The sequence below is a fragment of the Ipomoea triloba genome, chromosome 10 (genome assembly GCF_003576645.1).
Source record: "Ipomoea triloba cultivar NCNSP0323 chromosome 10, ASM357664v1".
Taxonomy (NCBI): Eukaryota; Viridiplantae; Streptophyta; class Magnoliopsida; order Solanales; family Convolvulaceae; genus Ipomoea; species Ipomoea triloba.
In genome coordinates, this window is record NC_044925.1 from 10,864,976 (window position 1) to 10,871,250 (window position 6,275).

A 6,275-nucleotide genomic window follows, 5' to 3' on the forward strand; every position below is an offset into this window, starting at 1 on the left:
GATAACTGTATCGAGAGGTCCTACCTCTCGAACTCTGCTTATGTCTCGAGACTTAGTTGATGTCTCGCAGACCCTTATTCCTCTAGTGTTGTCCCATGCTTTCTTTTGATCTGTCTATATGATTACAACACACGAGACTTCTAAGATGTTCAAACAAATTTACCTCAAGCTTAAATATTTTCCGAGTTGAGCTCAAAGTTACCCGGTTGTATTTTCGCTCTTGGTTTACTTGTCGAACTTACAGCGTTTTGCCTATGTATCGAGACTTGGGGATTTCTACTTAACAGTTGGTATCATCAAAACCTATTACATGATGTTCCTAACAATATACACATGTATATATATGTATATATATGTATGTATATATACATATGTATATATATACATATGTATACATGTATACATATGTATATATACATACATATATATACATATATATACATATGTATATATATGTATATATACATACATATATACACGTGTATATATATATATATATATATATATATATATATATATATATATATATATATATATATATATATATATATATATATATATATATATATATATATATATATATATANACGTAACATGTATACATATGTATATATACATACATATATATACATATATATACATATGTATATATATGTATATATACATACATATATACACGTATATATATATATATATATATATATATATATATATATATATATATACATATATATATAAATACATATATATATATGTATATATGTATGTACATGTATACATATATACATATATATATATATACATATGTATATATATATACATATATACATATATATATATATATATACATATGTATATATACATATATACATATATATACATATATATGTATAGGGGCACACTCCCGTTCGAACTACTGCCCAAGTAGGAAATGAGAACGCTCCACAACCGTCCACGTGTCCAGATCAATGAATCTGATGCAATTTTAAAAAAATGTCGCGGTGGCATTTTCGTAAATAACTGGAAATTTGGTTCACCTAGTTTCACTTACAAGTGCACCTATTTTTCACTTACAAGTGCAAGTAATTTACCTTGTTAATATTCATGCACCTATTTTCACAAATATTTTCACTTACAAATGCAAGTAATTTACCTTGTTAATATTCATGCACCTATTTTCACAAATATTTTCACTTACAAATGCAAGTAATTTACCTTGTTAATATTCATGCACCTGGTGCAACCTAGGTGCACCTAATTATAACATTAGTTGCACCTAGTTAACATTAGCTGCACCTAGTTACAACATTAGATGCACTTAGTATTGATGCTCAGTGTACAATTCACTTGCACCTGTAATGCATTTTACTTGCATCTGCAATACATTATAGATGCAAGTAAATTGTACACTGAGCATCAATACTAAGTGCACCTAATGTTATAACTACGTGCACCATAACTTGGTGCACCTAATGTTATAATTAGGTGCGCCTAGGTTGCACCCAAGTGCATGAATGTTAACAAGGTAAATTACTTGCACTTGTAAGTGAAAATAGGTGCACAAATGCAAGTAAAAAGTATTACAGGTGCAAGTAAATTGTACAGTGAGAATCAATGCTAAGTGCATCTAATGTTATAACTATATGCACCTAATGTTATAATTAGGTGCACCTAGGTTGCACCGAGGTGCATGAATGTTAACAAAGTAAATTACTTGCACTTGTAAGTGAAAATAGGTGCAAAAATAGTTGTACTTGTAAGTGAAAGTTGGTGCACTTATAAAACAATTACTTGCACCTGAGCGACCGTCCGCACCTTAGCGCATATATATATATATATATATATATATATATATATATATATATATATATATATTCCGGCCCCATCAGATGCAGCCTGTCTTCCCCGTGCGGCTGTGTGGCCTGATCTACGCCATTAGATCCCATGATCTAAGGCTTCATATTAATCCAAACAATACAGGCGCTTTATCTTTAGCTACGCGAACGAGAAGGATAATGTTGACAATTCACTACAATTTCAAAACCAGATCAGACGACTACGGAGATCAGACTTGAAGTCGACGAGCACTGAGCAACAAACACCTGACGAGCGTAGAAGGGGCTCCATCACCAGCAATGAGCGCTCCGTTCCGAACAAAACGCATAGGTCGACTCCAACAGAGGAACGAGAATGGAGTAATTCGCAATAGTCTGTGCATTATCAACATTAATCTGGTTCATATTTGAGATAATATTGGTGAAATTCGCAATAACATGTGTATTTGGTGTCTGGTGGTTAAGTGGTGTGTTTTAATCTGAGAACTGGTGCATTTTATAACGTGTAATGGTGTGTTTTAATTTTGTTGGTGCATTTGAATTTGAGTGGTGTATTTCTGTATTGTGGGGAATGGTGTGTTTTAATTTGTCCAGTGGTGCATTTTATAACGTAGAATGGTGTGTTTTAATACACATGGTGGTGAATTTACGAGAGTAGTTGCATTTGGTGTGTGGTGGTTAAGTGGTGTGTTTTAATTTGAGAACTGGTGCATTTTCGTACGTTGAATGGTGTGTTTTAATTTTGTTGGTGCATTTGAATTTAGTGGTGTATTTCGGTATGGTGGGGAATGGTGTGTTTTAATTTATTCAGTGGTGCATTTTATAACGTAGAATGGTGTGTTTTAATACACATGGTGGTGAACTTTACGAGAGTAGTTGCATTTGGTGTGTGGTTGTTAAGTGGTGTGTTTTAATCTAAGAACTGGTGTGTTTTAGTATGTTGAATGTTGTGTTTTAATAATACGTTTGTTGGTGCATTATGTACTCTAACATTACCTTCCCACTTACAATTACCATAAAGCCCCCACTTAAGTTACGCGAATTAAACTTCCTGAATCCTAATATATAACCTCCACCGTCAGATCAGCACAATCCAATGACGCACGCTAAGCCACACGACCGCACCTAATAGCAAGGCCGCATTTGATTAATTTTCTATATATATATATATATAGATTTTGTTTTTTTGTCTTTTTTTTTTACTTCATGATTCATGTGATATGTCAGAATATTTTATTATTGATAAGATAGACAAATCTTTTAGGAAAACGAGATGTGATCATGCTATGACTATGAGTTGTTTGAGGAATATAATAAATCCAATTCACTGATCCTTTCATTTTGAAGTTCACCGGCCGGTGTCCCCCTCCCCGCATGCACACACACGTATAGGTCCGGCCGGTTCCCTCGAAGACTACTCTACAAGTGAGAACATATAATCTAATTTTTTGAATATTATTGACTATATAACTGTATTACAATTTAGTGTTTGTTTATAACTACATTTCAACCTATTAAAGCACAAAGAGTCAATAATGTCTCCACTTGAACTCGAACCCATGACTTTCCACACTAGACCACAAGGTCTAATTTACGTTGTCTATTTTTGTTGTTAACACACAGAACAATAAACCTTTAATCACAAAATCATAACAAAATTCACACATTCCATTTTCCTACTATACCATCTCATCGCAATTACGTAAAAAATTTCAAAATATAATCTCCGTTTATCTTTGACATCTATTTCAGGTCTCAACCATATTAACATAGAATGCACAACATTGTATTTTTAGATGATTTCTTGTAATGAAATAGGGCAGAAATCAAAGTTGTTAGATAAAGTTTCAACTACAGTGTAATGTGTATGTATAGCGGGGTATTCAGTGTCGTTCGACAATGAAATTCCATGAAAATCGATATATGAAAATTAAATTATTTTTTAAAAAAATAATAAAATTTACCCAATACAATATGTTAAGCTATTATAAAAAACAATTTAATTTTCATATATTCCATGTCAACAAATTATATGGGTTACTTGTTAGAAATAGGCTAAAAATGCTAGATGAAAAATAATTATGAGTATAATAGGCTAGATGGACCATATTCGAATTCATGGTGTTGGATGAACAATCAGTGTTAGTACATGGGTCTATTTGACCCTTTTGCCTATTTTCAAATATTAAAGTTTTTCCTCTATAAAATTTATTAGATAATAAAAAAAATTTCATTTAAATTCTTAAAGTAGAGAAAAAAAAATTCTGACATATAACAGATCGATTTGTAATAAAATGTATTCCATACGTCCTAATTGAAATAATATAGTTTTAGAATAAAAAGAAATTTGTGATAACCAAAATAACTTATCCAACTTCACAGCTTACATCTATAACCTTTAAACCAATTAACATGTCATTCGAAATATTTACTCACTATACCGTATACTAATATTTTATGAATATATAACGTAAGAATATTCTTATATTTACATCTAATGATGATGCTACATACCCACGATTCCAACAAGGATATATGTACGCACTTCAAGGTTAGGTCTTCTCTAACCTTCACTCCAAAGCACCAAAACACCAAAAAAAAAATAGTGTGATGGAGCTCAAAACTTTCTCCAATCAGCACACCATCCCACCATATTTTTGGTGCATGTTGAGCAGTGCAGCGCCATATTTGGTGCTGCACTGTTCATCCGCACCAAATGTTTTCTTAATTTTTTTTCACATTATGCCCCCTAGTTCCTTAGTTTAGTTTTAATATATTTTTATATTTTGTTAAATTGTTATATATAAACTTTATATTATTAAAAATAAATTATATCATTTGAAGGATCTCATCAAGACGATTAAAAAAAGACTAATATTGAATATAAAATAATTAAAAATGAAACTACCTAAAGTATGAATTTAACAAAATTAAAACAAAATTAAATCTAAAAAAATTACTTTATATTATTTGCATAATATTGCATTATGATTATATTTTATATTAAAATATTTAAAAATAATATAAAGTCTTAATTTATCGTAAAATAAATTATTTTAGTGAAGAAATAAAATTTGGTGTAAAATTTGGTGTAATGGGTTGGAGATGGAAAAAATTCGGTGTAAGAATATGCTGGGAATATTCTTTTTGTGTAGAATTTGGTGCAGAATTTGGTGTAGATGGTTGGATATGGTTTTACAACATTTACTAATATTATATATACACATTCGAATATGTCATCTCCGCACATCCAATATACTGATATATTATAATATATACGAATATAGCTGCAAACATACATAAACAAATATATACCACATAATTAATATCTAAAAACATAATAAATGTAAATGAAGGTTATACCCCTATGTTCATTTTTTCATTAAGTTTTTTTTGTACATTATGCTATAAAAGTTATACTACATAATATTTTGGACAAATACCGTTATAACTTCCGTTATCTTTTCCACTATTGTTACTATGCGCATGCATCCACCATATATTTTCTTATCTTCTTCAATAACAATAATAATCTATATATACACATTAAATATTAATTAGAGTTATATGTTAGTTATTTTTTAAAATATAAATATCCAATTTATAAAAATATTCTACATTATTATTATTATTATTATTATTATTATTATTATTTAATATATTAAAATTTAAATAAACTTAAAATTTTAATACAAAATACTAATATTCGGCACCTATCTTTTGCGCATCGCGCATAAGAAAAACTAGTATATATATATATATATATATATATATACACACACACACACACGAATGAGTACATCATAAAATTCACGATTCACATAGACCAATTACTCACAATTATTATACAAATATTTTTGAGGGATTTTAAAAAGATTTTGCAATATAAACACGTAGGAAAATGATTTTTATTTTTTAATAAAAAGAATTTTGGTGAACATAAACCTTATCTCAAGAGTCCAAAAATCTACCACACACCAATCACCTAGAATTGATAATGACCAGAGAGGAGACTATATATATATATATATATATATATATATATATATATATTAGAGTTCAGGTGCGGCTGTGCCTTAACATGTGGTCAGTGCGGCTGTACCACTAGGCATGCAAATATACACCACATAATGTTAGGAAATGCACAACACAAATATACACCATTACGTACGCATCACCAAAAAACTCACCATTAGGTATGCAAATATACACCACACAGTGTTCGGGAATGCACAATTAGGGAAGGGGAATTATGGTGCATTATTTCAGGTGTGTTGTGTGTTTTTTTGTGTATTGGTGCATTTACATTATTGTGCATTTTTCTAACACTAGAGGTGTATATTTCTAAGCGATCGCGCGGAAAGGTGCGACCACATTTGAGCAAACTTATATATATATATATATATATATATATATATATATATATATATATATATATAT